Source organism: Stomoxys calcitrans, chromosome 2 (assembly GCF_963082655.1).
Source record: "Stomoxys calcitrans chromosome 2, idStoCalc2.1, whole genome shotgun sequence".
NCBI lineage: Eukaryota > Metazoa > Arthropoda > Insecta > Diptera > Muscidae > Stomoxys > Stomoxys calcitrans.
Window position 1 is genome coordinate 104,975,426 of NC_081553.1, and position 12,881 is coordinate 104,988,306.

Consider the following 12,881-nt stretch of genomic DNA (forward strand, 5'->3'; position numbering starts at 1 on the left):
AGTATACGAATTTTCCTTATGTTTAGTGCTGGCCAATACCTTTGGATAAGTGCGATTTAATAGAAAGCATGTTGACTTACACTGGTGTTTACTTTAGAAAAGCATATCCCGAGATGAGAAACTGTACATGAATATGATAGACATAGGCCTTAGTCTACCGTACTAAAGCTGGAAATTCGAGTCATGAGTCGAACGAATGAAGCTAAAGGGTGATTTTTTTGAGGTTAGGATTTTCATGCATTAGTATTTGACAGATCACGTGGGATTTCAGACATGGTGTCAAAGAGAAAGATGCTCAGTATGCTTTGACATTTCATCATGAATAGACTTACTAACGAGCAACGCTTGCAAATCATTGAATTTTATTACCAAAATCAGTGTTCGGTTCGAAATGTGTTCAAATTTTGACAAATTTTGTTCAGCGATGAGGCTCATTTCTGGTTGAATGGCTACGTAAATAAGCAAAATTGCCGCATTTGGAGTGAAGAGCAACCAGAAGCCGTTCAAGAACTGCCCATGCATCCCGAAAAATGCACTGTTTGGTGTGGTTTATACGCTGGTGGAATCATTGGACCGTATTTTTTCAAAGATGCTGTTGGACGCAACGTTACGGTGAATGAACACATTTCGAACCGAACACTGATTTTGGTAATAAAATTCAATGATTTGCAAGCGTTGCTCGTTAGTAAGTCTATTCATGATGAAATGTCAAAGCATACTGTGCATCTTTCTCTTTGACACCATGTCTGAAATCCCACGTGATCTGTCAAATACTAATGCATGAAAATCCTAACCTCAAAAAAATCACCCTTTATTTCCTTGAATTTTTGGGCCATTTCGAAATCGGCCAGATTTGGATATAGCTCCCATAAAAAGTGGTCTCTTGACATGACTTCTGAACCCTTAGAAACTGCAATTTTTATCCGATTGAGCTGGACTGCAATAAGTGTTCTGTTAAGACTTCTACCCATCGTGCCAAGCATGGTCCAAATCGGTTTATAACTTAATATTGTTGAGCCCCTGTAAGTGTTATTGGCTGAAATTTTGCACGTAGTGTTTTTATACCCATCATCGAAGGTTGGGGGTATATTCATTTTGTCATTCCGTTTGCAACACATCGAAATATCCGTTTCCGACCCTATAAAGTATATATATTGTCCGTCCGTTTGCCTGTTGAAATCACGTTTCAGTGTTTAAAAAAAGAACTATTGAGCTGAATATTTACACAGGTTCTTTTTTTGTCCATAGGCAGGTTAAGTTCAAAGAGGAGCTGAATCGGACTATATCTTGATGTATAGACCGATCTGCCGATTTAAGGACTTAGGCCCTTTAAAGCTACAATTATTATCCGATTTCGCTAAAATTTGAGACAGTGAGTTGTGTTAGGCCTTTCAACAACCTTGTTCAATACGGCCCAGATCAGTCCAGTTTGGATTTAGCTGTCATATAGACCGATCTCTCGATTTAATGTCCTGGGTCCATAAAAGGCGCATTTATTGTCCGACTAAGAAATTTGGTATAGCGAGTTATGTTAGGCTTCTCAGCATTTCTATACAATACGGCTCAGGTTGGTTCAGATTTGAATATAGCTGCCATGTATATCGATCTCTCGATTTAAAGTTTTAGACTCATAAAAGGTGAATTTATTAACCGATTTTGCTTAAATTAGGCACAATGAGTTGCGTTAGGCCTCTCGACATTGGTACCGAGTGTGGTCAAGATTGGGCTGTATTTGGATATAGCTGCCATATGTACCGATCTCTGGATTTATGTTCTTGGGACAATAAAAGTACGTTTAGTACTCAATTTCGCTGAAATTTGACACAGGCTGTGCTAGGCTCCTTGACATATTCAATATGGTTTAGATCGGTCTATATTTGGATACATATACATATACCGCTCTAACGATTTAAGTTCTAGGCCCATAGAAGGTGAATTTTTTTTTACCGATGAATGTACAACGAGTTGTGTTAGACTCTTACATAGCCTTCTTGAATGTGGTAGAGATCGGACTATATTTAGATAAAGCTGCTATGGGTTCAAAAATAGTTAATTTTTCACTATATTATGATGAAAGATTTTTTAAATATATATATCCTAGGTGGTGAGTATCCAAAGCCGAGTTTAATGCATTTTCACTTGTTTATTAATTACAAAGACAAAATTAAAATGTTTTAATTCTTTAGTTGTGGCCATAAAACTTAAACTTGTTATAAAACAACACTTTAATCAGTGAGTATGTTCTTTAGGAGATTTTTAGGAAATTTATTTGGAATTTTGCGGATCTCTCTCAAAAAATCTGGCAGCCGAGTTTGAACTCAATAAACCAAATTTCGGATGTCAGATATTTCTGTATAAATTCCCAACTCTTCTGACAAGATCTTACCGAAATCGTTCCGAACTCTGTTTGATTTTCTGAGTGTTTTTTTCGACAGTTCTAAGAGATGTTTGGACTTCTTGTCCCAGGAGTTTCTTTTTCGAATTTTTCGTCCGATAGTTTGAATTTTAACCTGTTGCATTGTACTATGGGTACACAGCCAGTGATCGGCTTGTAGAGCGCTCCAAGCATTGATACCAGGAGCCGGAGCTGCGCTACACAAAACCAGAGCGGAGTGGCTTGGAACAACTGCTTCGCTTCGGGTTGTAAAAATTCCGCTGCGCTTTTGTCCGTTATGAATTCCTAGATCTACGTTATTAAAAATAACCCTGGAGAAATCTACATTCATTGAAAAAAGTCTTATGATGATAGGAAACACTGTCTATACAAATATTTACTTATTGTGATGTCTTCACATTTATTGTTTTACATGATATAATTTATGTTTTAACACGTTAGAGTTGATTTCTGCACGAGGATAGTACTTTTTGTGCCTTTTTAATACAGTTTCAAAATATTTATTTTCCATCCCTGCTCCCTATACGGAGCATTCCATTATACTCAACCTGTAAACGTGGCCGGTAGCTCTCAACAGAGTGACAACGATTAACACCACTTAAATCGGCGCATAGACTTCCAACCCATGTGGCGCTCATAGTCATCGTATGCCAGGTCACAATCTTTAGATCATACCACCTAAATCTTTGCAAATCAATGGCTATTGCTTTGATCTACCTCTTAGTAAACATTAACCACCATCAATTGTAAACATTAACAGACACAACACATACATACATACATTCTTAACTCAACTCATCCAAATGTGCTCTCCCTCTCAACTCAATTTTGATTTTCTCCAAGTGGGAGGTGGGGTGATGCATTTTAAGTGTGTGTGCTCCAGGGATGGAAAATACAAATTTTAAAGTGGTACTAAAAAAGTAATTTTTGGGCCGAAAGAGCACTTTTATGTTTTGCATAAAGGTTTTAGGAATATTGGAGTTATGGTATACAAAATATACCTCTGTCTTACCGATTAAAGATTACGCAATAATGGAAATTTATGTAAAGAAAGAGTTTTGGTTCTCAGATCAAACTTTCTTTACTGTCATTTTTATATAACCTTTACCGAAGACGTAGGCGGCCACCGTTGCGCAGAGGTTAGCATATTTGTGAGTATTTAGCCAAGTATCTCTACGAAGTGGTATCGCTATGCGACCGCAATTCGAACTGGGCACATCGTTAAGCTAAAACTTTAATCGGACTGCAGTCTGTAATAAGGAAGAAGTATCCCTTGCACCCTAATGGAAGCTGAAGAGTTTGCGATATATTCGAGATATACATATATCGGAGATGGTTGGACGAATTTGTGATTGTATAATGATAGTTACCCAAAAACACAAATTAGATATTTAAATTTCGAGCCAATAAACCAGGGAAAACGTTCCACCCTGAAACTCCCAAACGGGCATATAGATCGGTACAATATGGCACTTAAATAATAGATATCTGGGACTCGAGCACGAATGTCATATAGAATTCGGAGGCCAAGTAACAGGGGTCCGTGTCGCTCCCTAAGCTTTCTATAGACTCAATAAGTCAAATAAGGTGACTTGTGCATGAGGTATTTGTTTCTAAATATGAACGGATATTGTCTCCTTACAAACTTCATGCGATCAGCATAACTCCAATTCGACAATCGAATGGACTTGATTCGATCAGCTAACAAGTGATTTTCCCCATCATGAGGAATACTCGGCAAAAAAGGGTCGAAAATATCCGAGTTGTTTGAAAAATTCTTAATGCTTGAAAAGGTACTAAATCCATCGCGGAGATATTACAGTACTCTTCGGGTGGAAAAAGTACTGACTTTTCCATCCCTGGTGTGCGGACCATTCATAGTGCTTACGGACATTTCAGTAATCGTTTAACCATTCGCGCGTGTTTGTTGTTAAGACATGAGAATTCGCCAAAAGATATCCAACTACAAATTTTTATTTAAAATGTAAAGCGTCATTTCGGGATTTAGTTCTTGTGTTTTTAAATTTATTATTAGTTATAACCACAGAACAAAATATTAACTTTGGGTTTATGTTTGAATAACGGGTTCAATTGACATAGCAAAAAGAGCAACATTAAAAAACGAAAGAGAGAAAAAGTTCTAAGTGTTTCTGTCCCTTCCCCCAAAAAATCTGCAATAGTAGGTACCTTCACATTCACAATTGCCATCAAACGTTGCTCTCACTCTCATTATGAAATTTGCTTGACCTCATATGGGAGTCGGGGGGCTGCATTTCAAGTGTGTATACCTGTGTGTCGCATGCTGTTATTTGAAACCTCAGTTATCGTTCAATCATTCGCGGGTACGCTAGTGGTTTGCAGAAAAGTAAAAAAAAAATTAAATAAATATGTGCAAAACAAAATTGTTAATATTTAATAAAACTTTAGTAGAATATACAACAAGCAACAAGTGTTTACTTGAATGAGAAATGTAATTTCATAAGCAAGTTTTATATATATTAAAAGAAATATTCGTTTAACGCAGAAGACAAACGTTGTATTCGGTATGTGTTTGAAAAGTGTTTTTGAAGAACCTAAGTCGGAGAGCAACATGAAAGAGAGCAGAGAGTAAATGGTTTTGCAAACGAATTTGAATAACACAAAACTACAATGCTTTTAGTATGTATTGGAGAATATAAACTTGGTAAGTCTCGATCACAAAAAAATGTAAATGAATTATTTACCGATGTTTCTAGGATAATTGTATGTAATGTATGTTATAATTATAAAACTTTTTAAGACGAATTATTGACATGGGTACTTTGACAAGAAATTTGTACAATACCTACAATGTCAATTGCTTTGAGAATCTTAACTCGACGAAATTTATTTTGAAAAGATAATCCCGTTCAAATCGCATATACCTAAAATAAGTAAAATTGAATGAAAAGAGACCAAAACAAAGTCTTTGTACGATTTATTTTTATAGGCTGACATTTAAAAAGGTTAATTGAGGTCATACCACGAAAGTTTTTCAATATTTGTATGGTTAGGTTAGGTTAGGGGCCGCAGCTACAGTACACTTAAATCCGGAGAGGAGCGTTTTTGGAAATAAAAATCAGGTTTGTAAAACTTCTGGTCCGCTTTTGTCCACCAAGGCTCTACGTTATGAAAAGTAACCCCGAAAATCTACTCCCAAACAAAAGTCAGCTGATGATAACAAACACTGTCTGCCGATGAAACAACCACTATTGACTTTTGTTATCATTTTTGGTGATATTTCAACAAAAATTCTGCTTTTATATCAAAATGTCTGCAATTCAGAATGGGAGGCTGAAACGCCTATTGTTTGCTGAAAATTTCTGCTGTTATATCAAAATGTTTTCAATTCAGAATGGGAGGCCGAAACGCCTATTGTTTGCTGAAAATTTCTGCAGCATTTGGTTATGAAGCATATTTTAGGCAAATCAGGTTATTATGACAAAGAAAAAAAAAAAAACAAAGCACACAAAACGCATTTTGATTGAAAAGTCCATTTTGAAAAGGCATTAACAATCTTAACGCGTAGTGTAGTTAAACAGAAAAGTTAAGAAAATACAACTCGGTTATGCTAGGTTGGAAATAGGGTGCATATTCTAACCCCCATCTTGCCACAATACACTTAGATCTAAACTTTAATGACATAAATTTCTCAGCTAAACGTGTAAAAAAATTTAAAAATTAAAAGAAGAGTAATTTTAATTTATAAAGCAAAAGTAAAACTATCGAAATTCAATTTTGGAAAATATATGAAATTGATTCTTTTCATTTTGAATTGTACAGGAGATTTTTAAAAATTTTAAGGAACTCACAACCAGTGTTAAATGTTTTTGAGTCTATCGGCAGCCGAGCCAAAAAAAAAAAAAAATATATGGGAAATCATCGTTATTTTTATCATTTTGGATTGGTATTTTTGATCAAAATATCAGTAAAAATTACAATTGTATTTTTAATAAAAATAGTAATAATAATAATAAAAAAACAAAATTGTTTAATTAAATAAATTGCATATTCAATAAAACAATAAAAAGGCATTAAATTTGGCAGGGCCGATCTTTCGATACCCACCACCTCGGATATATATATATATATATATATATATATATTTATAATATAAATACCACTTTCGTCTTAATTCTGTGAAAATTGCATCATTTATTCCGATCTCCATAGGCATATATCAGCTACATCCAAATATGGACCGATATGGGCCGTATTAAATAGGGATATCGAGGAGCATACCACAACTCGCTATACTAATCGCTATAAATATGGCTTTTATTGGTCCAAGACCCAAAATTGAGGCATCGGTCTATTGACAGTTATATCGAAATATAGGCGGATCTTAACCATACTCGGTACGAATGTCGAAGGATATAACGCAACTCTTTGTGCCTAATTTCAGTGAAATCTGTCAATAAATTCGCCTTTTACGGGCCTTAAACCTTAAATCGGGATATAGGTCTATATGGCAGTTATATTCAAATCTGGACCGAACAGTGCCACATTGAATAGGGAAGTCGAAGAGCCTAACACAATTCGCTATACCAAATTTCAGCGAAATTGAACAATAAATGCGACTTTTACGGGCAAAAGAACTTAAACCGAGAGATCGGTTTATATGGCACCTATATGCAAATATAGACCGATTTAGGTCACATAAAACAATGAGGTTGAGGGCCTTAACACCATTCACTGACCCAAATTTCAGCGAAATCCGACAATAAATGAGCCTTTTGTGGGCCTAAAAGCTTAAATCGGGAGATTGGTCTATATGGCAGCTATATCCAAATCTGAACCGATTTGAAACAAATTAAACAAGAATGTCTAGGCATTTAACGTTACTCACTATTTCAAATTTCAGCGAAATCGGATAATAATTGCGGCTTTTATGAGCTTCAGACCCTAAATCGGCAGATCGGTCTTTATGTTTCAAATTTCAGCGAAATCGGGTAATTACAATAATAAAGCTTTTATGGGCTTCAGAACTTAAATCGGCAGATCGGTCTATATGGAAGCTATATCCAAATATGGTCCGATTTGGCCCGTTCGAAACTTAATCAGCGTGCAGCAAACAGACAACGTGCCAAATTCCAGCTTATTGTCTCAATTTTAGACTGTAGAGTAAATTCAACAGCCGGACGGACGGAAAGACACACGATCACGATTAAGACGATCCGAGATATATATACTTTGTAGGTTTGGAAATGCATATTTCGATGTGTTGCAAACGGAATGACTAAATGAATGTACCCCCTATCCTATGGTAGTGGGTATGAAGATGATTAAAATTTTTGATTTTTGCCATTAAAACAATGATTGCAACTTCAAATAATTTTGTAATTTATCCAATTAAATAAATGATTGACATTTTCTAATTGATCCTAATAAAAAATTATTAAAATTTTAATTAATTTCTATATATGGCACACAGATGTTTAGCTCTTAGAACATGAACTTGCAGTTCGTTGTTTGGAAAAAGGACCGTAGGCACTCCTAGGAACAAAGAAGCTCCCACCGGGAAAAATTTTCGTTAGTCGTTAAAGGGTTCCCTATAGAATTATTTTTGTTGTCAAATCACTATGTTGTTGACAGACTAAAGGTTGAAAGTAAAGATTTCTGTTGAAACTGTGTGGACAGGGAGGAAGTTTGTGCATTTGCTTGCAACGCTAAGAAGGAGAAGAGCTGGACCCATTGATAAGTATACCGATCGACTCAGAATCACTTTCTGATTCGATTTAGTCATGTCCGTCTGTGAGTCCATGTATTCTTGTAATCGAGGTTCAGGTCGTATTTGTTGTCCAATCGTCACGAAATTTTGCGTGTGCCTCTTTTTAAGCTTGAGAATGAAAGCTATTTATTTTGGTAAAATTCTGTTCAGATTTTGATATAGTTCCCATATATATGTATCGCCCGATTTGCACTTTAATGGCTGTAGTAACTACAATTTTCAACCGGTCTGCACAAAATTTGACCCCGATTGTTTTTTTACTGATCTTAATATATCTGCGAGATTTCATCAAAATCGATCTAGATTTCGATATAGCTCACATATATATGTATCGCCAGATTTGCACTTTAATGGCTGTATTAACTACAATTTTCAACCGATCTGCACAAAATTTAGCATGGATTGTTTTGTTACTGATCTTAACATTTCATCAATATCGGATATAGCTTCCATATATATTTATCGCCGGATTTGCACTTATATGGTCGTAGTAATAAGATCGAAAAATCTATCTATATATAATCTATATATCTATTGACCGAATTTATAATTGTAGGGTAGATGTCGGGAATTATATAGTCGGCTCTGCCCGGGATCTTGTCTGAAACAGTGCATGAGAACTTTGGGAAGTTATCGGATTTTTAAAGAGTTCTCGCTGTTTCAACTGTAGAAACTAGACAGCATATTTCTTCTCCTGTTCCTGTGGTATAACAATGGGCTAAATGTCTATGTTGGTCCGATTGCATAATGACACTAAAACCTTAACTAAGTCTCTAAGAGATGTTCTTAAACATCTGAAAGACATCAAAACTTCAGCAAAGTGTTGAAGTGTTCACTAAATTCCACATACACACACACAAAATCGGTTTTACCAATTTTATAATTATGTTGACTCATTCTCAGCTAAAAATTTCATCTCAACTTAGCTTCGATTATGCAACTTGCATGTTATGGTTAAGATTTATTCCTTGGACCGTCGGCTTGCACGTGCGAACATTGCCATATGTCTGCTTATCCCATTTATTTTCCTTACACAACTGCGTATGCAAAACACAAATTTGGTCAAACAAAACCTTTGTCAACACTGCAGTGTAAGCTTGCTTTTGATGAGTTTTCCATCAAGCATAAGGTTTTGTTGGCCTAAACCTTATGCATGATGTTGGGCAGCATAAGTTTTGGTCTATACAAAATGTGTTCGATCCACACATTGGTTGTTGGCTGTTGATACGATTGGCATTGTAGTCATATGTTAGCCACCTCACCTGCCTACCCACCAGCCTGCACACACAAGGACAGTGATTGAAATGACTTTTGTCATCGTTTGTTGGGAGTTAACCCAACCTCAAATTGGTATTTATGTTGTTGTGGTTGCATTGCCAATGGGGGCCTCAAATTTAACCTTTGCTAAAAAGCATTCTGTTTGATGAGAAACCTGCAACAAAGTTGCTATGGATAAAATGTGTTTGACCGACCAGTGGTTTAGACAGATTTTTGTCCTCATAAGCATCAGTCACTCCAACATTTGGCTAACAACCCGAAATTGGGTGAAATTATAAACGACCATGAAACCAAGACTAAGTAGGCCAAAAACCAAGATCAAGTACTTGGTGACTAAAAATTGTTTTGAGTGTAACAAAAACTTATTAATTATAAATGGAAGGAATGAAAAGAACAAAGACATTAAAAGCAAAATAAAAAAGTTTGTAAATAAGAGTAAATCACTTTGGTGGATAAATAAGAGGTGGAAAAATCTACTACCCACATATTATTGGGATGCCCAAAAAGTAATTGCGGATTTTTCATATAGTCGGCGTTGACAAATTTTTTCACAGCTTGTGACTCTGTAATTGCATTCTTTCTTCTGTCAGTTATCAGCTGTTACTTTTAGCTTGCTTTAGAAAAAAAGTGTAAAAAAAGTATATTTGATTAAAGTTCATTCTAAGTTTAATTAAAAATGCATTTACTTTCTTTTAAAAAATCCGCAATTACTTTTTGGGCAACCAATATAAGGGGTTAAGCCCAATGTAAACCCTCTTTTGATTACATTTCTCTTTCTTTACTTTACTTGAATTGGCTATGACAAAACATTTGTCACATTAGCCAAACATAGAATAGCGTTCCAAGCGCCTCGATCTTCTGCGCTCCTTCTACAATATCTGACACAAAGTTTCGAGGTGTCTCTTACCACTTGATCTTTCCATTGGGCTCTTGGCCGTTCCGGTTTGCGTGTGACATCGTCATCGCCTTCAAAAGACTTCTTCGCTGGAGTTTTTTCATTCATTCTGACAACATAACCTTACCATCGCAACCGTTGTATTTTGATACGTTTAACTATGCTAACGTCGTCATACAGCCCATACAGTTTGTGGCTCATACGATGCCCATACTCTCCATCATTGTAAACTGGTCTATAAATTTTACGAAGAATCTTTCTCTCAAACACTCCAAGCACTCCCTCGTCTGCGATACTCTCCATCAATGCAAACTGGTCTATAAATTTTACGAACAATATTTCTCTCAAACACTCCAAGCACTGCCTCGTCTGCTTTCACAAGTACCAATGTCTTGGAACCATATAACAACACGGGTAGGTAGTATAAGTGTCTTGTATAGTGTGATCTTCGTCTGTCGGGAGGTGGGCTTGTTTCTAAACTGCTTACTTAGTCCAAAGTAGCATCTGTTTGCCACTATTATGCTTGGTAGATAATGTTGTTGACTATCTTAAAGTTGTGGTTCCTAACCTTCCTAATTTTCTTTATCAAGGCATTTTGGGAGTTGATACCATCCATTACGTTTTATCTCCATTTACTCTCAGACCCATTTCCACTGATTCCCTTTCAATTATTTCAAAGGCTGCAGTTACTATTTCCGGTAACCGACCAATGATATCGATGTTGTCTGCATAGGCGAGTAGTCTGCCATATCTATTTACATCTGCATCTCGTATAATCTTTTCCAGCAGGATATCAAAGAGATCACACGATAAGCTGTCTCCTTGTCTGAAACCTCGTTTGGCATTGAATGGAGAGATTCTTTCCAATTCTTACTGAGGAAGGTGTATCAGAAAGTGTCATCCTGCAGAGTCTTATTAATTTTGCAGGGATACCAAACCCAGACTTGGCTTGAAATACCTTGGAATGTATGGGGTATCGACAGCGGCTTTGTATTCAACAAAGAGATGGTAGGTGTTTGTCCTTCTTGGGTCTTTTCCAGGATTCGACGCAGTGTGAATATCTGGTCTAGGGTGGATTTACCAGGTCTAAAGCCGCATTGATAGGACACAATTATCTCATTCACTTTAGGTTTTAATCTTTCACACAGTACGCTCGAGAGTATCTTGTATACGATGGTGAGGAGACTTATTCCTCTGTAGTTGACACATTCCGTCTTGTCTCCTTTCTTGTGTACGGGACATTGTATACTGAGGTACCAATTATCAGGTACGCGTGCTTCCAGCCAGATTGAGCAGACAAGCTGATGTATACACCTTATCTGCTTGTCGCGCCCGGTCTTAAATAGTTCAGCGGGTAAGCCGTCGGCTCCAGCTGCCTTCTTGTTCCTTAGTCGGGTTACTGCTACTTGAACCTCACTTTGGCTAAGAGGTAAACATTCTATACCATCATCTGGGATTGGTTCTGCGGTATTCTCTTCTCTTTGCAACGCCAAGGAAGAGAAGAGCTAGACCTATCGATAAATATACGGATCGGCTTAGAATCACTTCCTGATTCGATTTAGCTATGTCCGTCTATCTATCTGTCCATGTATTCTTGTAATCAAGGTACAGGTCGCATTTGTTGTCTGATTTTCACAAAATTTTGCATAAGTCTCTTTTTTGGTCCAAGGACGAACGCTATTGATTTTGAAAAAAAAAATCGGTCCAGATTTAGATATAGCTCCCATATATATATTTTTCATCCGATGTGTCCCTTTAAAGCTGTAGAAGCCACAATTTTGGTCCGATCTTTACTAAATTTAGCAAGAGATGTTTCGTGTGACGTCTTAATACGTGTGCAAAATTTCATCTAAATCGATTCAGATTTAGATATAGCTCCCATATATAACTTTCATCCGATTTGACCATCGGTTTGATGTTTAATTCTTTGGTAGAATTTCGGGACTTCATTCTGACTCCTTTCTTTCCATTTCATATTTTTTTCTTTTTCTCTCCCCTTCTCACGATACCCCTACTTTAATTTGGCTCGTAGCTACTGATTGCAGGGTTGCTCTGTATGACGCATTCTTGGCTTCAGTAGCATTTCGACACTCTCTGTCGTACCATGACTTTTTTGGTGGAGGCTTCCGCTACCCTAGTACGGATTTTGCGGCATTTTCCATTAAGTGGGCAAGGGTTTGCCACTGCGTCTTTATATGATTGGAATAAGGAGTATTTTCATTAATCAGTTGGGTAAGATGAGTGTAGTATGCCGTCGCCATTTGTTGTGTTTGCAGCTTTTCAATGTCCAGCTTCTGTGAAGTGTCAGTTCGTATTTTTCTCGCCATACTTAAACTGGTGCGAACCTTTGCTGCAACAAGATAATGATCCGAATCTATATTCGCTCCACGAATCGATCGTACTGGATGAATGCCTTCCATCTATCGCAACGTGATCAATTTGGTTTCTCGTGTTTTGAACGGGTGGCCGTGTGAATTCTTCGATGTTGAAATCTGCTGCTAACCACAATGTTCTTTGCCGCGACCAAATTTCGACCCATTACTGGACGTTATCTCGTGGAGGCT